This window comes from Schistocerca serialis, chromosome 7, assembly GCF_023864345.2.
Source record: "Schistocerca serialis cubense isolate TAMUIC-IGC-003099 chromosome 7, iqSchSeri2.2, whole genome shotgun sequence".
NCBI classification, from domain to species: domain Eukaryota; kingdom Metazoa; phylum Arthropoda; class Insecta; order Orthoptera; family Acrididae; genus Schistocerca; species Schistocerca serialis.
The window spans coordinates 366,722,322-366,749,945 of NC_064644.1; positions in this window are offsets into that span (position 1 = coordinate 366,722,322).

The following is a 27,624-nucleotide window of genomic DNA, read 5'->3' on the forward strand; positions in this document are numbered from 1 at the left end:
TAATTATACGCATCATTGTCGTGTGCAAGTATATAAACAAATGAATTAGCGTATGATTCAATAGGTAGCTCTATGTCGAAAGCTTATCTATTGAATTAACAAATGTGTTACGTAGTAAAAATCGAACTTAACATCAAAAAGTCCTTCTACAATACGCGATTAGTTTACTAGTACAAATATATTCAGAGGCCTGATTTATAAATGGTACCTCTTCAATCAACAAACTCTTTTGAGGGACTTTTAGGAGAAGATTTGCTCATTTCCAGTTACACGTTTTACGCTGACCAAGGGTCAAGAAGATTAAGCTGTTAGAGAAGTAAGTGAGAATTTTGTTTTAAAGTAATGCTTTGGTCCACAACGTTAAAAATTACGTCTTTGGGAGAGATGTAGACAAGGTTAAATGCCTCAGTGTTAGCGATGTCTTTAGCGACGGGACACAACTTGAGGTAGGTCAGTGTTTCAGAAGGAGACTAGTCGAAACTTTGCCAAAAAAAAAAAAAAAAAAAAAACCTATCTACGTACTCCACTTCCTCTTCGCTTGGTATTTTTCTTCGTTAGTGTTTGTCTTGCAATGTAGTATGGTCCGCCCGTTTATCTCTCTATTCTCGCTTGGCGCAAACTTTTTTCGAGACGCTCTCTTGTGGTGAATACTGATGGTCTAACCAACGTTACCTCTTTACCCAACATGTCGCTTACTATCGAATTTCAACGAAAAACCCACTTGCCATTATTTTTTGACGTGCCTAACATGACATGTCTACATCACTGTAGAAGAAACGTTTTTCTTATCAACGATAAGTGCCACTCTGCATCATCTTGAAAATTGCGTCACTGGTCACATGGCTGTAACCATGATCATGAAGCATTATGGAGTCTGCTTTCTTCTCTTAAAGGCCAAAATTCTTTACTGTAGAATACAGCTGGATGGTCTAAAGGGTGGAGACTGGTACATTTTATCTTGAAACGGTCACTAATGTTGTCACAAAGCACACCAGTCCCTGGCGATCATTTAAGCCATCTATTACTAACGCAATTTCAGATGTTAGGAACATATAGGGGGGTGGGGGGGAGCTAGCGATCAAACATTTCCCTTTCCGGTCGTGGCTTCAGCGTATATGCCACGGAGCGTGATTCCAGTGCGAGTATACAAGCACCGACATACCGGCAAGGGATTAGTTTGGCATTCTTGGGGCATTCATATTTTCGATGGGCGTGTGGAAAATGCAGAAACTTGAACTATGACGCCGTTATTTACAGTTGTGTGGAAACAGGGCCAAAGTGCTATATTTCTTTTCTTGGCTCCCGAAGGAGGAACACCGACAGAAACTCGTCGGAGAATGAATCGCAGATGTAGTAAAGCAGAAGTAACGCCAATTCAATTGGGACACAGTCGAGATCCCGCCCCTTAATCCAGATATCTTCCATAGTCCTGATATCTCGCCTACAATCCCTTAAAAAGCCAAGAAGGAGCGTCGACTCCTCTAGGACGAGGATGTGCAGCAGGCAGTTATGGTCTTTTTCGTGCAATAAGAGAGGGTGTTTTACCGAATGGTTATTTTGAACCTGGTAAATCGGTGGGATGATTGCCTCAGTGATCACGGCGATTTTGCTTGACTGGCACACTGATTATCGATTGTACAGCCTTAGAACAGAATTTTTATTTTACCTTCCCTCGTTAAATTTGCATCTATTGATAGGTATTCAGTGTTGTGGTGTAGTCCACATTGTTCGAGGTGGTTCTTCCACAACAGTACTAGGTGCTGAAGATCGTTCTCGTCTTAAACAGACAGAAGAACACGGTCAACACACAGCAGTGCCCAAAGTGCTCATTTCTGAAGATCTCTTGTGACCGTGAACAGTGTATCAGAAGAGGTACGAGCCCAGTATAAAGTGTTGTATACGTTTGCGAATTACCTGTGTATCATGATGTCCTAAGAGGGGCGGCGGAAGATAAGCCGATTGACGGACATGTAAAATGACTTGAAATTCTAAATTTGGTTGAAAATTAAAAAAATAACGATGGCAGATTTCGCCCAAACATGCTGAGCAGAAAATCCAAAATGTCGGACATGACGGCCTCTATGACATAAGAATCCAAGATAGCGATCCAAGATCTAGCATCTAGCGCAGTTGCCCTAAGTAGAAAGTCCAAGGAGGCTCTCCTAAGGATACTGGGACACCCTATAGAGTGGTCAGAGTTCCTGGGATGTTCCCAGTCTTATGATCTCAGAATCTGAAAGAGAGGTCTTTGTTGATGGTGGGATGGCGTGCTTGGTTACCGGACGACTTGCCCTACTGTTAAATCCCCATTGGTTGACCTGAGGATACTGGATAGCAACCTTAACTGCGAGGTCACTGGTGCTAAGTGTCGAATCAGTTTCTACGTTTATTACCGTCGTTGCTACTTCCATGTGTATAGTGAACTGTAGTTGCCAGAGTCTACATCTCTATCATACACACTTTTTCATCCGGGCACTTCGTTGATGGACGTCTGCGCTAATTGTTCCCTCTTGGCCCTTGTACAAATTTTATATTTTACTTACCTTTCTCAAAAGCTTACCCCTATTTCCCTCAGAATTTTGAATACTTTTCACCATTTGACATTGTCGAGCACTATTCCCGGGTCAGAAATCTAACGAAAGTGTTTCTATTTTTCTTCAGTCTTGCTTCCATTATCAACAACAACGTCACCATTTCCTCTCTCATGTCTTTACTTTTCCTAAAGCCCAACTAATCTACGTCCTACTCCAGCCAGGCGCCCAGGCTAAAATCGTGCGAAACCTTATCAGCGGCTTACAGAGTGTCGGTGAGGTGTGCGGCAGCAACAAAAGTAAACACTCACTCCGGAGACACATATCCCATTCCCACTAGTAACTGATGTGCATTATTGCTCAGGCCGAAGCGTTTTGTTTGCAAGATGTACAAAGGTATTAGATACAATGCAACCATCCTATTGAAGAAACGTCATAGCAAGTCATTCCCACACAAACGTAGGTGGAAATGCTACTGCAAAAAATCAGCAGATTTAATAAATTTTGCGTACTGCGCTTCTTTTAGACATTGACATGAGTATTGTTCATACAATCGCACGTTGTAGAGTCTAACAAATTATTTGACAGTGCTGAGTTAGAAAGATAAAATATTCTAGAGTAATTTCCGAACTTTATTGTAGTCTCCCTAACAGCCAAAGCCATAGCCAGTTTCCAGTTAAAGAACCGCCATTTCTCATCAATCCGAAAGAATGCAGTGTATCGTCAAAGACTTGGGTAATGATCGTCACTGAAACTTGTTTCCTCAAGAGCAATACATACTGTACAGTTGGAGTAGGGTGATGAATCTCTTGTATACTAATGACTTAGAGACTGCAGCTACACTGCACTTTTTTACAGATCATTTGGTTATTCGTTAAGTAACGTTAGCGTATACTGTATGTATACACTGACGTGTTAGAAATTGGTTAATAGTCTAGCAAAAAAGTGTTCTGTTAGCACAGCGTGAGTAGCACTAATGAAGACTTCCTTAATAGTGTGGTGTACATCCTGGACACAATACAGTGACGTTTCTGCACGACGCGAGCCCTGATGTACATGCCATCAAATTTTTCCTGTATATTTCAGTTGAGCAACTTAGATTTTCCGTCGTTTGGACAGAATTCTTAGTAACATCGAAAAGTCAGAGAATGATCATCTACATCCATACACCGAACGCTACCTGACGGTGTATGGCAGCGTACTTCTGTACCTCTAACTGATGCCCCCTTCCCTGTTCCATGCGCGAATGACGCGTGAAAAGAATGATTGTCAGTAAGCCAATGTATTATCTTTAATTTCCTTAATTTTCTCTGTGTGGTCATATCACGAGACGTATGTTGACGTAAGTAATGTGCTGTCCATGTCTTCCCGGGAAGTACTCCCTCGAAAGTTCAATAGTAAACCTCGAGGTGATGCACAACGCCTCTCCTGTAGCGTCTGTTACTGGAATTTATTTTGTGTCTCTGCAAGGCTCTCGCGCCGACTAAACGATCACGTGACGAAATGCATCAGTCATCTGTATTCTCTTCTGTCAGCCCCATCTGGTAACTGTTTCATACTGATAAAACATTACTCAAGAATAGGTCGAACAAGCGCCTTGTGAGCCTCTTGTTTAGTCGATGAATTACAGTTCCTTGAGACTCTTCCTGTAAATCTAAGTCTCACGCCTGCTTTCCTACAACCCGTTTTATAGCAATTCCACTTTGTCGTTCCGAGTAGATATTCAAAGATTTTTTCGGTAGTTACTATTTCAAGCAACTTTTTATTAATAGTGCAGTTGTACACTAGTGCATTTCCTTTCCTAGGTGCGCAATATGTCACATTTATTTACATTAAGCAAGAAGCGTTTCTTGGACAGCAATATACACAGCGAGACACATATAAACCTGAGAAGGGTTGAAACGTAACCTTGAGCAGCAAAACAATTTCGGCACTAACACCTTGTTGAAGGGACTGTGTAATGCATACATCCATTCCCTTCACGTGTTTATGCCAATTATTACGCACATTTATGAACCTTTGCGAGATCTAAACGCTCGGGAATGCTCTGTAGCAGGCAGGATACGTGTCCTTGTGACAATTAAGCGTCAGCAAGGAGGATGAACGATAACATCTTAAGAAGCAATGTTGTACAACGTTAGTAGGAACAAGATCCGACTATTCGGGAGTTGGACTTCACAATCTGAGAAAGTGATAGGAGAAAAACTTCCGTCACACTGTCCACAAACGTGACGTCAGATCCGCATGGCAACAGGGATCTGAACGCTCATTGGCTGAAATTTTTCATATCTATATGCGTAGGGGACGGGTGGAGTATCCCTATTGGCTGAGGGAGAAAGGTGGGATCTCTCTTGTGCGTCGGGCAGACGGTGCGAAGTTAGTAGCAAGGCGCCACTCAAAACGCACGGTCGAGTAACCGGACGCGGCTCCAAAAGAACGGTCGCGACTAGGCAGTGGCAGCAGCAGAATGCACCACTGACCACAGATACAGAAGTGATAAACAAGATATGAAGTTAGAGTGAATGGTATTATTATCAGTGAACGCCACGTGTCGTGGGCAGTATCCATAACGAATATCGAAAGTGATAACTGTGTTGTATAGTGTTGAGTAGCAACGTAACCAAGAGCTGCCATATTGGAAAACTGTGACGTGTGTTTAAAAGTCCTCTTCATTAAAACGATTGTATTACAAAACAACTGGTATCCCGACACCGCATTTCAGCATGAGCAAAAACCTGTATTGAACCTAGCGCCTGAGTGCTACTACTGCAACGAGGGACAACCGAAGCAGCAAGACTTCAGGTTAGTAATAAAGAAACCAGAGAAGGAAGGCAGAGTCGCTTCCTTCGCGCTACAATGCTACGCATAAGAAGGAGGGCATTGTAACTGCACATGAATTCGTCAGATGCGATAAAGAAAACGTTTGGAAACATTCTATGTCTGACCATTATTTTCCTGCAGGTCTTCTGCTATGCTTTTGAATGAGTGTAAGGCGCCACTAACTGTCTTATATCGGAAACGTGTGAGACTTGTCGTGCTAAACAGAAATGCAAGACTTCGGCAACTCAAAAGGGCTATTCTGCCACGCCTTGAACTATGTATGTCATTTGAAGGTACAAGACCTTCGTTCAGATTCCACTAAGATGCAAAACTGTTGCTGGTAAATACTGAGCAATTTGATACACGTTCAAATTCCGCGTCAGATATGGGTAAACGATGTTGAGCTGTTAACTCCATTTTCACAACTGTCATCCTGCTGACGAACAGAAGTATAGGTTTGGTGTTGTTTGTAAGGCTTTAGCACAGACAAAATAAAGTCATTTAATTCTTCGATGTAAAGGTTCAACGGTAATGAAGCAAGGTTGACGCTGATTTATGTATACAATTAAATAGTTTCAGCAAAAAATTCTGTGATTTCGACATAAAATAGATCGATTCCGAAACATAATTCAATTATTTCGATGTAAAAGTTGAGAAATCATGTTATGCTTCTCTTGACATTAGAGTCAGTCAAACAACGAGGTGAATTACATTATTTCTTTGATGCATTTGGTAATCTTGCAAGTAGTTTGGAGAGAAACGTAGTGTTTCATTACGCTTTATGGTGGAAACTGCTTAAAAATGTAACGCTGTTCCGTACGCTAGATCATTTTCTTTTTTTAGGAGCAAGGACTGGAGTGTTATAGGTAGTCCACTTCCAGATCATTAAAGACAGTATGCTAGCTCACGCTAAATAGGGTAATTAATTAGTAGATAGCCTTTGAAGGAAATGCACAGGCATTCACCAGAAACGAATGAGATATCCTGTAGAAACGTTCGAGCTGACGTAATTTACTTGCAAGAATAAATCTGAATTATAACAAGATGTCCGTTACACATTCATATCAGTATACCGACCTGTAATGATCCTGGCAGCCAGCCTCCAAGTTCCTTCGTTAAATAATATTACACCGACTTGGTAAACGCACTGAACCTTTGGATGAGTACTCCACAGATGAGTGTAGAACAACAGCCGAATGTCTTTATGAAACCTTATAAGCATGTTTTCCTTACGTGACTACGATAATGGACTTTCATCCTCTCGAAACTATCTGAGAACTGCCGACAAACCTAGCAGTCTAGCGAACAAGTGCTACGGCTAACTCTTCCACACCTCTGGAGGTATCTAGTCTGTATGTTTATACTGCACCCGTAAACTGTGTGTGCAGAGATGATGTTCAATAGAGCCACTCGTGCGTTCTCATCAGACGAATTTGATGGCTAAGACGAGAACGTGAGTTCCCATTAAATCACAGCAGCATGATTGTCGGGTGATGAAATGGCTGCATGTGTGGGCTGGTTGTGGAAGATTAAAATACCAGAAGTACTTGCGAATCACATTGCGTGAATCAGTTGTGGAAGTAATAAATGCAGGGAATTGAGAATGCTACCACATCATAGAATTTACGAGACCCATCTTCCCATTCAACGAACATGTTACAGCAGAATTGTGTGTCGTGAAATGCGGCACATTTTCCCCTCCTCTAGATGGGAATTCGTTTCAAGGCAGACAGTGCTGCAACTACTCGAAGCACTGCCACTGTTTGGCGACAGGTAGCCACGGTGTAGCAACGTTAGGTGGGTATCGGCAAGAGAACGAAACACTGCTAACAGCTTTGAGGATGAGGACCGCCTCAGGAAGAGATGAAGCAGGAAACGTGTGACGGAGCAGCGACGCAACCCGTCAGACGGACAGCCAAGGTGATAAGAGGTCTGCTGTCGAAACGCGCCATGTTTCCTGCAGGAGAAGCGGATGTTGCTGGTTTTTGCGATTACAAAAATGCAGGCCTGTCGAGAGTGAAGGGGTGGTTTCTCTGCCGTGTTATCTGATTAAACAGTTTGAGAAGTGAGTGCTTTCTGTATAAATTCTGCATGTATGCAAAGAAGTGTTGCAGAGCTGACACCCTGAAGTTGCCTATTGATTACGTGGTGAAACGCATGGAGGCCAACGTTGGGACTAGTGAATCCGGCTGAAAGCATTGCCGAATGGAGCTGCATTTCGCGAATTTACAACGACATCAGTTGTTTGTACTCGACCGGGACTCGAAAACAGATTTCCCATTTTAACAACTTCGGCAATCCTAGCACGCTTCCGGGACAGATTCCAGATTCGATATGTCACGGATTCCGTAACCCTTAAGGTCGCACATTTCGTGTTTCCTGAACTGGGAGAGACAAATATTTTCTCTTCATTTTAGCTCTTCAGTGCATATATACAGGATGATAATTATTGAACTGTACGAATAAAAAGCAAATTAATTAGAAACTACGGCGTAAACACACTTCATTCAATATGTAAACATCAATACAGATTCAGCTTATGACATGTTCGATATGCTTGCCACCATTGGCCATGATGTGGCGTAGACGAATAGCGAAATTCTGCATCACTCGCTGAAGTGTAGGAACATCGATGCTGTGGATGACCTCCTCAATGGCTGCTTTCATTTCAGCAATGGTTTTGGGGTTACTGCTGTATACCTTATCTTTAATATAGCTTCACAAAATGGAGTAGCATGTGTTAAAATCCGGAGAATATGGCGGCCAATCAAGGCCCATGCCAATGCCTTCTGGGTACCCCAGAGCCAGAAGATGGTTCCCAAAGTGTTCCTCCAGGACATCAGATAATATCGTGCTTCGATGGGGTCGAGCTCCGTCTTGCATAAAGGAAATCATGTCGAAATCAAGCTCACTTTGGATACTGGGGATGAAATCATCTTCCAAACCTTCAAGTACCGTTCGGCAGCCACTTTGTCATCTAGGAATATCGCACCGGTTACTCCGTGACTGGACATTGCGCACAACAGTTACCAGTCGCAAAATGAGGATTCCCAGTCCCCCAAATACGCAAGTTTTGCTTATTGACGAATCCGTTGAGATGATAATGGGCTTATTCACTAAAGAAATCAGCAATCTGCATACTAATTCCCATTATGCCCTGCGGCCAACCGTGCAGTTTGAACGTCTTAACGCAAACCATTCAGAAGTTATGACGATTTTATTTCATATAGTTTAATAATTGTCACCCTGTCAAGTTTGTACAGTGTCTGTGCTTTCACATTACAACTTTCTTAAGACATGCATGTATCCATGTATAAGTACACTGCCTGTGTATGTGCGATGCCTGTATCTCCACAGTACATTGTAAAAATGTGAAAATACAGCTATTCACTTATGGATACCTTGGCGGGATAAAAGGACGATATCAGATTGTCTCTCGCTGTGTGAACGTGTTGTAGAGTCTGTGATACACAAGCGGGAAATCCGAGTTTGAGTCATAATCTCGCAGAAAGTATCATGGGTCGCAAACATGGGCCCCATAATTTGGGACTGGACAGTGGTGTAAACAGTTTGCTAGGGCAGCACATCCTCCAATAGGAATGATGAACGGACGAAATTTTCAATCGATTAGATTGCGAAAATTGTGCTGTTGTTATATTACTGTGTGTCACTGAGTTAGAAGAAGGAGCAGTTCGAATTAAGAGATGTAAAGGTTTCCTAAATGTTGTACCAGCATGTTAGCATAGAGAATTCCTGAGGTAATATTTGCTAAAACGTCAGTTTCGTAGATGCTTCTGGCTGCATAATATATGTATAGCATAACCACCACCAGCCTGGCCCGATTATCCCTTATGAGAGACAAAAATATTCCTCTTCTAGATATTTCGCAATGCCTTTAAATACTTGAGCATAGATTTCTTGTTCTCGTAATATCTCGGTTCCATTCTCCACAAGATCCCCTTGGAACATTCTACTCAATCCATCGATGATCACATCATCAGTTCCTTTTATATCATTCACATTAAATTGAAACGGTGACATCTGGCAGCCCACTTCCGTGGTTTTTGTAGTGTTGACAGATTGCCAACACTACGCACATTATTTAAGGGAGACGGCCATTAAGCAAGCAGGCGAACTTGATGGTCTGAAACATGATACTTGATAAAAGCTATAAAGAAAAGTACGTAGCTGCTGGAATACTTAACTTTAATCCATTTTTATACAGCGTTCTTGATGAGACATTTCATACGATAACTATCAAACTATGTAAGGCTAATGGCGCCTTGCTAGGTCGTAGCCATGGACTTAGCTGAAGGCTTTTCTAACTATCTGCTCGGCTAATGAGCGATGCTTCGTCAGTGTAGTCGCTAGCAATGTCGTCCGTACAACTGGGGCGAGTGCTATTCCGTATCTCGAGACCTGCCTTGTGGTGGCGCTCGGTCTGCCATCACACAGTGGCGACACACGGATCCGACATGTACTAATGGACCGCGGCCGATTTAAAGCTACCACCTATCAAGTGTGGTGTCTGGCGGTGACACCACATTCCTCCCCCGAAAATCGGCGAACGGTCGTGTTATAAGGCTTCCGCCCGCCGTGGGGAGGACCCCATGTTGACGTATGCGATGAGGTGAGGAGCCTAACAACAGGCGAGGCTGTGCCACCCGCACCCGGCCATTCGGTCCGAGGGGAGCTAGGAAACGCCTGAAAACCTAGTCCAGGGTGCACGTCAACATGCGGTGCATGCGCCCGTAAAGAGACAGGAGGGGCCGAAGGGTCGACCTCCATTGCGTCGGGGTACCCGACGCGCGATGACATCATGTGGTCCGGAGCGGGCAAAAGTTCCATGGCGGAGGACAGCTGGTCACGGGAAGCGATCGGCGGCGCGTGACCCAGGGAGGTGCTTGGCGGCTGCAGCGAAGCGTCGAATGCAGGCGGCGCTGGCGGGAGAACAGGCGGCGGCGGCGGTGGCTGCGGTGGCGCGTCGCCATGGGGCAAAATGGAAGGCATCGTCGGTAACACCTGGGGATGAGGCGAGCCAGTAGATGGGTCCCCAGGGCGCTGACCGGACGGCACCGTCGCCGAAAGCAGACGGGGAGCGGCAGAACCCGTGCGACGACAGAGGCGCAGCTGATTGAGATGCCGACGCACCTCACCAGAGGCCCCCAAAACCAAATACATCGCGCGGCCGAGGCAGCGAAGAATGCGCCCTGCGAGCCAACGCCGTGAACCTCGATAGTTGCGATACATTACAACGGCGCCTGGAGCAAAAGCAGAAGTCGGCCGCTGCACAGGAACCTGATGCGGCGGGTGCAGCAAAGACATCAAGGTACGATGAGGACGACCGTGGAGCAACTCAGCCGGCGAGCGACCATCACGGGGCTGAGAGCGATACGAAGACAAGAAGAGCAACAATGCGTCCTCCCGAGAATGCGACTCTTTCAACTTCAACATCTGTGACTTGAAAGGCCGGACCAATCGTTCAGCGGCACCGTTTGACTGAGGCGAAAACGGCGCGGATGTAAGATGTTGAATACCATTGGCCTGGCAGAATGACTGAAATTCTACGGACATGAATTGTGGGCCATTGTCGGAAACATCAGTCTGCGGAAGACCTTCAATGCAAAAGATGGTGGCAGTTGACGTCGTGGAAGACATCCGGACAACAAAAGGAAAATTACTGAAGGCATCTACCAGAACCAACGATCGAGCATTCCAGAATGGACCAGCAAAATCGATGTGCAAGCGTTGCCAAGGAGAAGTGGCTTTTGGCCATGCAAAGACTTGCCGCGGCGGTGCGGATTGTTGTTCGGCACACGCCATGCAAGAAGAACACATATTCGTAATCGCAGCATCGATTCCGAACCAAGTACAGTGCTGACGAGCAAATTGTTTCGTTCGCACTATACCCCAATGTCCTTGGTGAAGAAGCCGTAAAACAGAGGACTGTAACGGACGTGGGACCACGACTCTGGACTGATCATTATCAGAACGCAACAACAAAACACCACGTCGAACAAAAAGTCTCTCCTTGTGAGCAAAAAATCGGCGAACCAACGGATCCTCGATCCGAGAATTTGACAAAGGCCATTGCGTAGCAACAAAACGCAAAACGGTACCAAGGACCGGGTCAGCAGCTGTGGCTGTAGCTACACGACGAAAATCAATCGGAAACGATTCGACCACGTCATCGGTTTCCGAATCAATGAACATGCAAGCAGGTTCGGAAGAATCGAATGCTTTATCCTCAGCAACCGGCAAACGGGACAACGCATCGGCGTTTCCGTGCTTAGCAGTAGACCGATAAAAGATATCGTAGCGGTACTGCGAGAGGAAAATAGACCAGCGAATGAATTTCTGCGCTGTACGCGGAGGTACAGGCGTGTTCGGATGAAAAAGCGATGTCAATGGTTTGTGGTCTGTGATGATGGTAAAGTGATGACCATACAAGAAATCATGAAACTTAGTAACATCAAATATGAGAGCCAAAGCTTCTTTCTCTATCTGGGAATAATTTCTTTGCGCAGATGAGAGCAATTTGGATGCAAAGGCAATAGGGCTATCATGCGATCCATCTTTGTGCGCAAGCACAGCACCGATCCCGAAATCCGATGCATCTACCATCAACAAAAGGGGTTTCTGGGGATCGAATGGCGTAAGGCAAGTATTAGAAAGCAACGCCGATTTCAACTGGCGAAAGGCGCGTTCGCATTCCATCGTGCAGACGAACGGAACACCCTTACGCCGTAAGCTACGAAGCGGAGCTGAAATGGAAGAGGCATTGCGCAGAAAGCAATGATAATAGTTAATTTCACCCAACACACTCTGTAGCTGCTTCACATTTTGCGGCGAAGGCAAGTCCTGTATGGCACGGAGGTGCTCTGGACTCGGATGTATGCCTTGGGCATTGATTACATGTCCCAAGTACGGTAAGTCACGAGCAAAAAACACACATTTGTCCTTCCGCAAGCGAAGACCATTTTGTCGCAATACCTGAATTAATGATCGTAGGTGTGCTAAATGCTCGTCGGCTGTCTTTCTGGAGATCACAATATCGTCCAGATAGTTCGCAGCAGTAGGGACCGACGCACAAACAGTTTGTAAATATTGCTGAAACAATGCAGGGGCGGATGCACACCCGAATGGCAGTCTTTTGAAGCGGTACAAACCAAAATGCGTGTTAACCACCAAGACGCGCTGGGATTCGGCGTCCACTGGGATTTGCAAGTACGCATCTGCTAGGTCCCACTTCGAAAAGTATTTACCCGGGCACAGTTTATCAAAAAGATCTTCCGGGCGGGGTAAGGGAAAAGTTGCAATCACGAGTTGTGGATTCACTGTTGCCTTGAAGTCCACACAAAGTCTCAGTTTTTCGGAAGGTTTTGGCAAAATTACTAAGGGTGAGGCCCAGAGAGAAGCCTGGACACGTTCAATTACACCCTGTGATTCTAAATTGTTTAATGTTCTTGCGACCTCATCACGCAAGGCGTGGGGAACATTGCGCGCTCGGAAAAATTTCGGTTGCGCTTTTACTTTCAGTTCCAAATGTGCTTCATCATTCTTAGCGCAACCAAGGCACGGTGCAAAAATGTCTGCAAATTCTTCACACAGACGAGAAACACTGTCTGAAGGCACAGTCTGATTCACTGGTAGGTCCTGATTTACTATAGACATGTTAAACAACTGAAATTCTAAACCAAACAAGTTCACTGCAGTAGAAGAACGAAGAACGTAAAATGACACAAGTTTTGTTTGTCCCTTGTATGTTGCAAGAAGACTGCACTGTCCTAACACAGGGATCTGCTGTCCTGAATATGTAGTTAGCTTAACATTTGCGGAACGCAACGGAGGTTGGCCCAGTTGTTTGTACGTGTCGTGACTGATCAATGAAACTGCAGCTCCGGTATAGAGCTGGAATGGTGTGACCTTGCCATTAAAGTCTAAATCTACAAAAAGTTTATTGTCCTGCTGACGACAAGAGCGACTGTTTTGTGCAATTTGAACAGACACTTTTACAGAATCACTTGCTAATTGACGTGATTTCCGGCGACGTCGACGCACACTTTGTGTGGGACCGAACACAGTCACAGTTAAAGACAGTGGCACTGGATGAAGTGGAATTAACTACATGAATGTCCATGGGCGAAGGTTCACCAGCCCGAGTATTCTTGGTTCGATTCCGGCGCGAAGCAAATGGCCTGGAATGATTAAGAGTGTCTGATCTGAGCTTTTTCTGGCAAACACTTATTATAGAAAAAGCAAATAGCTTGGCGTGACGGGCAATTTTCACGCGAATGTCGAGTAGCACACCGCGTGCATGATTTCACTGCATTTGTATGCTTGCACGGCACACCTGGTTTAGAGCGTGGCGGCAGCTGCATGGACGTGCGCGAGGGCAGTTTACCGGGCCGTGCAGCGCGCCCGGCGGGCCGGTTAATGTTACACACGGCTGGCGAAGTTGCAAATGATTCCTGAGCAAAGTCAAGCGTGTCTTGTCTATCCAATATGTCCCTCAGTTGTTGAAGGGAGGGATTAACTAGTTTCAAAATTTGCTCCCGTATACGAACATCAGAAACGTTCTGTGCAATTGCATCACGTACCATTGTATCTGAATAAGGGAGTCCACATTCACACTCAAAAGCACAATCCCTTGTAAGGCCTTGCAATGTTGCAACTCACTCCCTATTAGGTTGACCGGCCGTACGTTTTGTACGAAAGAAAGTATACCTTTTTGCAACTACATTAGCTGTTTCCTTGAAATAGGCGTCCAATGCCGACAAAATTTCTTCGTAGGACAGAGTTGCTACGTCGCATCGGGGAAATAATTTCACTATCACACGGTACGTTTGCACCCCTACACACGACAATAAATGAGGCTGCCGCTCGTTACCTTGAATTCTGTAGGCGGCGAGATGAAATCCAAACTGGCGTGACCACTCAGTCTATGTCTCCTGAGCTGGGTCGTAGGCCCTAAAAGGCGTTGCAACTGCGAGTTGTGGCTGCGGTAGCGGTGAAGCGGCGGCATCGTGTTGCAGTGCACGTTGACCCTGGACGAGCTGTCCAAGGGCATCCAATAACGCCTGCGTCAGCTGATTCTGCAAGCGATAAAATTCGGACAGTACATCAGGAGATGGTGGCGAAGCCATGACACAAGTAATTCAATCAAAGAGAAAGAAGGTGGTCTGTAACGTCGGCGCCATAAATTAGAGCAATACAAACGCGAAATCCCTATCCCATCCTCGTCGCCATTTGTAGTGTTGACAGATTGCCAACACTACGCACATTATTTAAGGGAGGCGGCCATTAAGCAAGCAGGCGGACTTGATGGTCTGAAACAGGATACTTCATAAAAGCTATAAAGAAAAGTACGTAGCTGCTGGAATACTTAACTTTAATCCATTTGTATACAGCATTCTTGATGAGACATTTCATACGATAACTATCAAACTATGTAAGGCTAATGGCGCCTTGCTAGGTCGTAGCCATGGACTTAGCTGAAGGCTATTCTAACTATCTGCTCTGCTAATGAGCGATGCTTCGTCAGTGTAGTCGCTAGCAATGTCGTCCGTACAACTGGGGCGAGTGCTATTCCGTATCTCGAGACCTGCCTTGTGGTGGCGCTCGGTCTGCGATCACACAGTGGCGACACGCGGGTCCGACATGTACTAATGGACCGCGGCCGATTTAGAGCTACTACCTAGCAAGTGTGGTGTCTGGCGGTGACACCACAGTTTTCCCATGCCACCAGGTCTCTGTGACACCCAGCCCAAAGTGGGGTGGTCGGTCTTGAGATGGCCTGGACTATGTTCTAGGAAGAAGAAAAGCCCCTCCACGACAAAGAATACCGCCAAGTCTTCCAGCTCATAATCAGAATACTTTACTCTTAACGGCAATAATTGCTAAGATACCTATGACACTGGTCACCCTCCTCCCTCCTTATGGATATTTGGTTGTATGGAAGCGTGGCTTCCACCCCCGAAAGATGCATTCGACTGAAGAATGAATCGTTCCTCAGAATTAGAAATTCCCAGTAAGAGGGCTTGCGCTAGGGTGACCTTTAACCTTTAAAATTAAGCTTGCTGTGATTTCCCCCAATCAAAGTTCCTTCCTGCCCCTTCCGTTCAATGGCATGTTCTGCTGAGCAAAATCTGGAATTAATTTCTGAAGAAATTCACCATTGTGTCGAATCTGATCACGTCTTCAGAATTCCGAGGTGATGGACACTCTCGACTAGTCCGTCTGTGATCTGCACCTATTCGCACTTCCTACATCGATAAAATATCCCCCAAAAACGATATTTCGTGGAAAGCAACTTTGCTAGTCTTCGTTCGATGCTGTCCTTCCTCCATCCATCACTGATTATTTTACTGCATAGGTAGCAGAATGCCCTAAACTTAATCTACTTTGTATATCAATTCTGATGTTAAGATTCTCGCTGTTCTCGTTTCTATTACGTCTAATTACTTCCGTCTTTCTTCGATTTACTCTCAGTTCAAATTGTATACTCCTTACACTTTTCATTCCATTCAGACTATCATCTATTTCTTCTTCACTTTCACTTAGGATAGCAATGTTGTCAGTGAATCGTGTCATTGATATCCCTTCACCGTGAATTTTAATTCCTTACCGGAACCTTTCTTTTATTTCCATCATTGCATCTTCGTTGTACAACCTGAACAGTTTGGACGAAAGACTACATTCGTGTCTTATAACGTCTTTAATCCGAACACTTCGTTCTTGGTCGTCTACTCTTATTATTTCGTCTTATCTCTTGTACATATCGTGTAATATCCGTCTGTCCCTATAGCTTACTCCTATTTCTATCAGAATTTCGAACATCTTGCACCATTTTACATCGTCCAACGCTTTTTCAAGGTCGATAAATCCTGTGAACGTGTCTTGATTTTTCTTTAGTATTGCTTCTATTATCAATCGCCACGTCAGAATTGCCTCTCTCGTGTCCTTACCTTTTCTAAAGCCAAACGGATCGACATCTAGCACATCCTCAATTTTCTTTTATGCATGAACTGTTAAGCTGATTGTACCATAATTCTCGCACTTGTCAGCTCTTGTATTGTGTGGATGATATTTTCCGGTAGTCAGATGGTAAGTCGCCAGACTCAGACAATCTACACACCAACGTGAATAACAATTTTGTTACCACTTACCCCATTGATTTTAGGTATTCTGAGGGAATGTTACCTACCCCTTCCTCCTTTTACGAACTTAGGTCCTCCAAAGTTCTTTTAAATTCTGATTGTAGTACTGGATCTCCTGTCTCTTCTAAATCGTATCCTGTTCCTTCTTTTATCACGCGATACCAATCTTCCACCGCATAGAGGCATTCAATGTATTATTTCCATCTATCCGCTGCCTCTTCTGCACTTAGCAGTGGAATTCCCGTTGCACTCCTAATGTTATCACCCTTGTTTTTAATGTCGCCGACGGCTGTTTTGGCTCTCCTACATAGTCTGTCCCGCCGAAAACAATTTCTTTTTCGAATTCTTCACATTTTTCATGCAGCCACTTTGTCTTATCTTCCCTGCGCTTCCTACTTATTTCATTTCTCAGCGACTTTTATTTCTGTCTCCAGGAACATTTTTGTACTTCCTCCTTTCATCGATCAACTGAAGTATTTCTTATGTTACTCATGGTTTCTTCACAGTTACCTTTTTTGCACCTACGTTTTTCTATTTAAATTTTGTGATGGCCCATTTCAGAGATATCTATTGCTCTTCAACTGTACTGCCTACTGAGTTATTCCTTATTGCTTTAGCTATAGCCTTAGAGAACTTCAAGCTTATTTCGTCATTTCTTAGTACTTGCGGTCCCACTTCTTTACATACTGATTCTTCTGACTAATGTCTTAAACTTCAGCCTGCTCATCATCGCTACTATATTCTGTTCTGAGTCTATATCTGCTCCTGAGAGCGCCTTATAGTCCTGTACCTGATTTCTGAATCTCTGTCTGACCATGATGTAATATAACTGAAATCTTCCCTTATTACCCGGCCTTTTCCAAGTATACCACTTCCTCTTGGGATTTTCGAACAGAATATTCGCTGTTACTAACATAAATTTATTGCAGAACTCAATTATTCTTACTCCTCTCTCATTCCTTGTCCCAAGCCCATATTCTTCTGCAACATTTTGTTCTACTCCTTCCCAGACAACTGTATTCCAGTCCCCAATGACTATAAGACTTTCATCTCTCTTTACGTACTATATTACCCTTTCAATATCCTCACACACTTTATCTCTTCATCTTCAGCTAGCGACGTCGCCGTGTGTACCTGAACTATCGTTGTCGGTGTTAGATTGCTGTCGATTCTGATAATAACAACCCTATTACTGAACTGTTCACGGTAACACACTCTCTGCCCTACCTTTCTATCCATAGCGAGTCCTACTCCCGTTATACCATTTTCTGCTGCGCTTGATATTAGCCCTTTTATGAGCAGAAATCTTTGTCTTCTTTCCACTTCACTTCGCTTGATTACAACTATATCTGAACAGGCACCTCAATTTGTCTACTGTTAAATATTACCCTACACCCACCTGACCAGATATTCTTTTGTTCTTCCCATTTCGCTTGACTGACCCCACTGTACCTAAATTGAGCCTTTACATTAAGATTTTCAGATTTTTTAGTTTCCCTACCAGGTTAAAGCTTCTGATATTCCACTCCCCGACTCGTAGAACGTTATCCTGTCGTTGATTATCCAATATTTTTCTCTTCCTTGGCAGTCCCCTCCCGGATACCCGAATGGGGGCTATTCCGGAATCTATTGCCAATGGACAGATCATAATGAGACTTTTTCAGTTACATGCCACATGTCCTGTGCATACAAATTACGTATCTTTAACGCAGTAGTTTCCTTTTTCTGCATCCTCATGCCGTTGATCACTGCTGATTTTTACGCCTTTAGGGGCTGTTTCCCACCCCTAGGACAAGAGAGTGCCCTGAATCTCCGTCCGCTCCTCTGTCCTCTTTTACAAGGTCTTTGACAGTATGAAGGTGACTTTTTATGCCGGAAGTTCAAAAATGTGTCTGAATTCCTAAGGGACCATCGATCCCTAGACTTTCACACTACTTAAAATAGCTTAAACTAACTTATGCTAGGAACAACACTCATAGCTATGCCAGAGGGAGGACTCGGACCTCCGGTGGGAGGAGATTCCGGAAGTATTCGGCCGCCAAAGCCAGTGCTGATTATTACTCGAAATTAAAGCAGTGGTGGATTTCGAACTCATGACCGAAGATGTTTTGAATACCAACCAAAGACGCTACCCCTAGACCACGGCTGCAGGCACATGCTCGTTCATTATCCTTTGCCACCACACAGGTTGTTACCACTTGGCTTCAACTAGTGAAACTTCTATCGTTTATGTCTACATGCACATGCTTTCTCAACTTCTGTCTCCCTAATTTAATAAACGTACCTAATGCCATTGATTTTATGGACTGATTACTTCAGCTCTCGGGTTGCTTGACGGCGTTGAGAAAAGGTTGTGCGCCATATCTCTACCGCATTAATTCCTTCCACGACGTTCGCTTCAGTCTCTGCCACAATGGGAGGACAGTTGTTTGTACGCTATTAATATATATCCGAAAGAGTTCGTTTCTTCCACGTTCACGCCCATTATGTGTATCTGTTAAGTTTCCGATGGCCATACCCGTAATAACGTTCCTACACATTGCGACTATCCATTGACGTAACCTGTTAGCGACCCATGTAAATATTCGCTCGATTGGGACTCGAACGTGGAGCCTCTGTTTACCGTGAGCGGTCACCTTAACCGTTTCGGCCACCCGAGGACGCCTCCAGGAGCGATCCCAACTTCCACATGTCCCGAAGTCGCAACCCTTCGCTCGCACATTAATTGATTCCCACGCTGGGAGACAAATATCACACTGAGGTGCCAAAAGTCATGGGATACCTCCTAATGCCTTGTCGTATCTCCTTTTGCCCGGCCTAGTGCAGCAACGCGATATGGTATGGACTCCACAAGTCGTTGGAGGTTTCCTTCAGAAATATTGAGCCATGCTGCACTTATAGTTATTCATCACAGCGAAAGTGTTGCCGTAGCAGGAAATAGATGCACCAACTGACCTCCCGGTAATGTTCAATAAATCTTTGATGGGTATCATGTCGGACGCTCTAAGTGTTCAGAATATTCCTCAAACCAGTCACCCGGTGACACGGCGCATTGTTATCCATATAAATTCCATCATTGTTTGGGAAATTGAAGTCGATGAATGGCGGCAAATGATCTCCAAGTAGTCGAACATAGCATTTTACTGTCGGTGATCGGTTCAGGAGTAGCAGACCACCAATTTCATTCCACTTAAAAGGCACCACCAGCATGCACAGTGCCTTGTTGAGAACTTGCGTTCATGGCTTCGTGGGGTCTCTGCCACACTGTAACTCTACATCGTCTTTTACCAGTGGAAATTCGGGGCACTCAGCTGGCCATGGCAAGGTTTTCCAGTCTAGGCTTCAACCGGTATGGTGGTGAGCACAGTGGGGGCGCTGCAGGTGATGTCGTGCTGTTAGCAAACGCACTCGCATCGGTCATCTACTGCTGCAGCCCCTTAACGCCAAATTTCGCCGCACTTTCCTAACGGATACATTTTTGGTATGTCCCACACTGATTTCTACAGCATTTCAAGCACTGTTGTTTGTCCGTTAGCACTGAGGACCCTACGGAAACGCCGCTACTCTCCGTCGTTAAGCAAAGGCCATCGGCCACTGCGGTATCCTTGGTAAGAGGTCCTCACTGAAATCTGATATGCTCGGCACGCTCTTGACACTGTGGATCTCAGAACATTGAATTTCCTAACGATTTTTGAAATTTAATGTCCTATGCGTCTAGCTGCAACTACCATTCCGTGTTCAGAGTCAGTTAATTCGCGTCGTGAGGCCATAATCTAGTCGGTCATACTTTATATTAATCACCTGAGTACAAATGACAGTACCGACACTGCACTGGCATTTTATACCTTGGTTATGCGACACTACCGCCATCTGTGTGTGTGCATATCGCACATATCGCTATCCCGTGACTGTTGTCACCTAGGTGAATGTGAGTGTTTTAGCCCCTTCGTGGTATGAAGACATCGTAGATGGTTACAGTATCTCTGTTGTGCAGTGACAGTATCTTCAAAATACAACGTCCTTCAAAGACGCATACATTTCACAGAATTTGCATCTATGTGGTAATTTTTACCGTCGTTGTAATCGTCAGTGACAGCGTCTGTCCCTAAAGACGTGCATACATGCTTGAAGGGCATGGAATTGGGATAATACAGACGTTATATAGACCTAGCCATTGTAAGCATCTACGATTTATCCATGTCTGAGGGGAAAAATGACGTCATAATCTTTCTCTCCCTGTGTCTGAGTTACCAGTTGGTCAGCTGTGCAGTTGAAATCTGTCTTGGAGACATTCATGGATCACGGAAGTGGTCAGTGCAGCCATTGGTGATAAGTTAGAAATCCGAATTCAAGTTACGGCCCAACACAAATTTCCATGTGGTGTAAACAGTTGACTTCAAAATGCGAATCTATTTCGTAATATTGACCACAGCTGTGACAGTCATTCACGTCTAAAGGGCATTGTATCGTGACTACACAGACATTGTCTTAACACAGACATTGTAACGATCAGTTTCGTAGTTGGTGGTAACTTGAAACCATATTTTGGGGGAAATACATGTTTATAGTCGGCGTGGGCATAAAAAAAAATGGCTCTGAGAACTATGGGACTTAACTTCTGAGGTCATCAGTCCCATATAACTTAGAACTACTTAAACCTAACTAACCTAAGGACAACACACACATCCATGCCCGAGACAGGATTCGAACCTGCGACCGTAGCGTCGCGCGGTTCCAGACTGTAGCGCCTAGAACCGCTCGGCCAAAACCCGGCCGGCGTGGGCATGAAACATCGACATAAATTGAACTAAATATTTTCTCTGAAAAGTATCTTGAACAGCCCTTTCTATGAACCCCTCTCTAGGTGTAAGTGGGTGCGAAATTATATCTCAACACATAGCTACAAATAATCTTGAGCAAATACGGAGCATCATGAGGGATATGGGGCTTAGGGACCACAACGTTGCAGCATACTAAATATCATAAAATCCAAGTCCTCGAAAATTAAACGCAAAATCCATCCATTTAAAAAACCAGATAAAAATTCGCTTGATACCTTCTTAAGGGACTGTATCCATTCCTTTCCTACTATGTAAGTGTAGACTACATGTATCTTAATTTCAAATAAGTAGTACTGAGAGAAACTGAGATATTTATGCCAAATATGTTAATAAGAGGGATAGAACCGATATTTTATGATACATAAAACAGGTCAAAACAAAGTTGTAACAGCAACGGAAAAACATACCGAATTCGAACGCAAACTATCCAAAATGGCGATGTTTTACAGAAGCTCAAAATATATAGCGCCGACTTTAATGCGAACTGCTTTTAATAGGTGCCACTATGAAAATTTGTCTCGAAATCTAGCACAAAATCCAAAGAGGTACTGCATGCATGTAATGAATGCTAGTGGCAATGCACGCTGAAAACCTTAATGGTCGAAAGCAATGTCAACGTTACCGGTGACAGTGCGATTAAAGCGAATCCTTAAACACGATTTTCCAAAATTCAATCACGAAATAAGACGAAGAAAATATTTCAGAGTTAGAATCTATAATAGCTGAAAACCTGAAGAACTCTGAAGTCGATATACCCTCCGTAGCGAAGCAGCTTAATAAAACCAAGTCTTCCTGTCCAGGTAGTATACCAATTTGGTTCCTTTCCGAACATGCTGATGTAATAGGGGCAAACTTAGCAGTCTTCTATCTGTAAACGCTCGCTCGCCGAAACATCCGTACCAGTCTTTAGACTGGGAAGTTGTACAGGTGACACCAATACTCAAGGAAAACATACGAGAAACCGGGTGAATTACAGACCCACGTCATTGAAATCGATTTTCATTAGCTTTTTTTAACATGTAATGGGTTCGAACATTATGAATTATCTCGAAGAAAACTATCTATTGACACACAATTAACACTAATTCAGGAAATGTCGTCCTTGTCAAACACAGTTTGTTCTTCATTCACACGAAGTAACGAATGTTATCGACAAGAGATCTAAAACTGATTCCATATTTCTAGATTTCCAGAATGTTTTTGACACCACTCGTCACAAGCGACTTCTAATCAAACAACATGCCTATGGAATATCGTCTCAGTTGTGCACCTAGATAAGTCATTTCGTGTCACATTTCGTACTAATTTACAGAAAGTTATCGAGTGAAACGGAAGTGATAGCTGGCATTGCCCGAGCACATGTTATAAGGTCTTCTCTGTTCTTAATCTGTAGAAACGATTTAGGAGACGTACTGAGCAGTCCTATGGTTTCTTTTTTTCAGATCATTCTGTTGTTTATCATCTACTAAAGTCAGTAGAAGATAAAAACCAACAGCAAAAAGTTGAGGTAAAATATCTGTACGGCGAAACACGTGCAGATGGATGCAAAAACAAACTTGAACTCCTAGTTTGCAAATAATTCTGTGCGAATAGGGAGTATCAAGCAAAGTGTAAGATCATTCATATACTAAAAGGAGTCGGTTAAATTTCGGTTACACGACACATCACACAAATCTAAAGGCTGTGAAACACATTATATACCTACGGACTACAACTGTGAACAGTTTAAATTGGAACGATTGTATAGAAAAAAGTAGCGGGGAAGACGAACCAAAGACCGTGTTTCATTGGCAGAACACGTGGAAGAAGAAACATATCTACTAAAAAGACTGTATAGACAACGCTTGTCAATAGTCTTCTGGAGTACTGCTGCTTGGAATTGGATCTTCACCAGATAAGATTAACGGAGGAAATCGAAAAGTTTCGAGGAATTTAAGTATGTTTTGTGTTATCACAAAGAAGCTGAGTCACGGACACGATACGTGAGGTGGGATTGAAATCATTAAAACAATGGTGTTTTTCGTTGATGCGAGGCCTCTACTCGAAATTTCGGTTATCAACTTTCTCGTCCGAATACAAAACTATTTTGCTATTTCCATCTACATAGAGATAAAACATCATCGAAATGAAGTAAGGGTAATCAGAGCGCTCAAGGAAAGATTTAAGTTTTCAATATCTGGCGCACTACTCTGGAGTGGAATGGCTTTATCAGGCAGATGCAGATATACACTCCTGGAAATGGAAAAAAGAACACATTGACACCGGTGTGTCAGACCCACCATACGTGCTCCGGACACTGCGAGAGGGCTGTATAAGCAATGATCACACGCACGGCACAGCGGACACATCAGGAACCGCGGTGTTGGCCGTCAAATGGCGCTAGCTGCGCAGCATTTGAACACCGCCGCCGTCAGTGTCAGCCAGTTTGCCGTGGCATACGGAGCTCCATCGCAGTCTTTAACACTGGTAGGATGCCGCGACAGCGTGGACGTGAACCGTATGTGCAGTTGACGGACTTTGAGCGAGGGCCTATAGTGGGCATGCGGGAGACCGGGTGGACGTACCGCCGAATTGCTCAACACGTGGGACGTGAGGTCTCCACAGTACATCGATGTTGTCGCCAGTGGTCGGCGGAAGGTGCACGTGCCCGTCGACCTGGGACCGGACCGCAGCGACGCACGGATGCACGCCAAGACCGTAGGATCCTACGCAGTGCCGCAGGGGACCGCACCGCCACTTCCCAGCAAATTAGGGACACTGTTGCTCCTGGGGTATCGGCGAGGACCATTCGCAACCGTCTCCATGAAGCTGGGTTACGGTCCCGCACACCGTTAGGCCGTCTTCCGCTCACGCCCCAACATCGTGCTGCCCGCCTCCAGTGGTGTCGCGACAGGCGTGAATGGAGGGACGAATGGAGACGTGTCGTCTTCAGCGATGAGAGTGGCTTCTGCCTTGGTGCCAATGATGGTCGTATGCGTGTTTGGCGCCGTGCAGGTGAGCGCCACAATCAGGACTGCATACGACCGAGGCACACAGGGCCAACACCCGGCATCATGGTGTGGGGAGCGATCTCCTACACTGGCCGTACACCACTGGTGATCGTCGAGGGGACACTGAATAGTGCACGGTACATCCAAACCATCATCGAACCCATCGTTCTACCATTCCTAGACCGGCAAGGGAACTTGCAGTTCCAACAGTACAATGCACGTCCGCATGTATCCCGTGCCACCCAACGTGCTCTAGAAGGTGTAAGTCAACTACCCTGGCCAGCAAGATCTCCGGATCTGTCCCCCATTGAGCATGTTTGGTACTGGATGAAGCGGCGTCTCACGCGGTCTGCACGTCCAGCACGAACGCTGGTCCAACTGAGGCGCCAGGTGGAAATGGCATGGCAAGCCGTTCCACAGGACTACATCCAGCATCTCTACGATCGTCTCCATGGGAGAATAGCAGCCTGCATTGCTGCGAAAGGTGGATATACACTGTACTAGTGCCGACATTGTGCATGCTCTGTTGCCTGTGTCTATGTGCCTGTGGTTCTGTCAGTGTGATCATGTGATGTATCTGACCCCAGGAATGTGTCAATAAAGTTTCCCCTTCCTGGGACAATGAATTCACGGTGTTCTTATTTCAATTTCCAGGAGTGTAGATGAACGATTTAGGAAAGTAGTGCAGGGAGGATATATCGCAACTAAACCTAGTGTATAACAAGACCAATGGATAATTTAAGTTGTTGTGCTTTGGTTGTAGGCTACCGTTTTAGCTACTCGTTAAACAGTTTTCTCTTACCCATTCCACTTAACAGTGTTTTGCTCCCTGATGTGTGGAGGGGGTGCTGAAGTGTTTTGGCAGTGGGGACTGTGACATAAATTTTGGAACTTTCGTTGGTGTCTTCGACTATTGAGGAAGCGTTGTGATAACAACTGAAAGAAATCACTTATTTCGCTCTTCATGTAGACGAGAGTATAGACAAAAGTACAAAAACCACAAACATGGAGCAATTACTCGTTTTTATACGCTTTGACTACTTGAAGATATGCTAGAAGCGTCTTTATTTTGCAAACAGCTTGAGTCAAAGGCTACACAAGAATAAATTTTGAATACTCTTAACCTTTAATTCTTGAATGTAGGTATCCCTCGTGAAAAATGTGTTAGTATTTGTACAGACGGGGCCAAGGTAATCTATGGCCACTTAAAGGGCCGGTAGCAAAAGTGAAGACAGTGGCACCTGATTGTCGAAGCACCCCGTACAATACATAGAGAAGCACTGGCTTCTGAGGATGTGCTGGAAACTCCTCATACTCCTTTGACAAACGGTGAAAAAGTGACAAATTTCGTCAAGGCTAAGGCTCTATTGCTTGACGAAACGGAACGTAAATTAAAAAGTTTGAAACATTTGAACTGTGGCTCGAATATTTTATATTTCTGTCTTATAAAAACAATGGCATGAAGAACGCTTTTGCTGATGAGCAGTGGTTACCAAGAGTGGTCTATTCAGCTAATGTCTCTGACGATTTTACATTTTCGATATGAACCCACAAGGACGAAATGCAACAGCTTTCTTAGCAGGTAACAAAATAGCCTCTTTAAAAAGGTTGACTGCTTTTAGTTCACAGTTAATGAACAATCATTTTTTCGCATATCGTACATCATTTTTGCAAAATGATGAACTAGCTTTAATGGAAGAATTAGTTCCAGAGTTTATTGCATATTTAGAGGTCCCTCAATATTTTTTTGAAAAGTTCTTTGATATAGATAACACGGAATATGACTACATAAGAAATTCATTTTTAGGAAAAGTACGGAAAAAAGTAATCATAAACATTCATCGACTTGAGTAGTAAAAGATCAGTGTATGATACTTTCTAAAAGAAAACTCTACTTTCTTTTCGGATAGCAGCAAAAACGTCTCTTTTCAAACAAGCAGTCCGATGTTTGGTCCCATTTGTTACTACTTACATGTGTGAAAGTGGGTTTTCTGAGCTGTTATACATTAAAAATAAATACAGAAACAGCTTGTTGAGGAATAATTTACATTATTTGTGATGTAAAAGGTTAATAAATCTTTCGAATGTCACTTCTTCCTTAGCCACTGAATTTTTGATAAGAAGCGGATTAATTTAATACTCTATTATTTGCTATAAATAAGTTCCACTTGTGAACAAGAGCGACTCTGGAAAAAAGTGTTTGCAAGAAACGTTATTACCTGTGCAGCTCACATTTCTACCACACATAATAGTTTATCGGCACCTCGCAAAAACAGTAAGTGCATTGAAGCACCGAGTAAGATGTTGATAGTTATTCACCCCATACCGTTCCTCACACCTTCGGCAGTCGTCACTCAATCTCCTGCATCTCTCCCCCATCTCATGTTTCGTTAAAATGTGAACAAGGTACAGTGGTATGCCCAAATTTCTGAAAATATCAGGTAGTACGCGGTGACAAAAAGTATAGGAAATACCGAACTAGTATACAGCAAGACAGGCCTTCAACCAATCGAGAGGGATTCTTTGCTACGTCTAAAACTGCTTGCTTGACTTGTGGGAACAATATTTGCACGCTACTTCTGCTAAACTAGGAACTGTTATCGGGAAACGCTAGGCAATACAGGATGTACTCTACGTTTTGTGAAAAGTTGGAATTGTGGAGAACTGGTGCATGAAATCGGTATTCCGCTACCATCTCCGTTTTTTAGAAGTGTTATCGAGTTGAGCACACAACTATACAGATTATCATGTTAATTTTGAAGGTTCGAAACAGAATGATTAACTACGTTTGATTGTTCACTGTATAGGTTCAAAGCTCGGGGACCAGTTTTGAATTAAAATTCACGGACGTAAGCAGAAATATCAATTATTGAAGCACAGAATTCACTAACTTTGGAAAAAAATTGACTGATTTCAATGTAAAAGTCTATTATTTCGATATAAAACTGGCAAAAAGAATCCATGTTGTATGTCTACATCTCGCCTGATACATTCTCGGGAAGCCACTGTACGGTACGTGGCAGAGGATAGCCGTTTCCTGCCCTATTCCAACCGCGAATAGAGCGACGGGAAAAAATACTGTTAATGCGCCATGTGAGGCCTAATTTCTCATATCTTATATTCGTGGACCTTACACGAAATGTATTTTGCGACAGTAATATCTTTCTGCAGTCAGCTTCAAATGCTGGTTCCCTACATTTTCTCTGTAGCATGCCTCGGAAAGAATGTCGCCTTCCCATCAGGGACTCCCATTTGAGTTCTTGAAACATATCCGTAACACTTT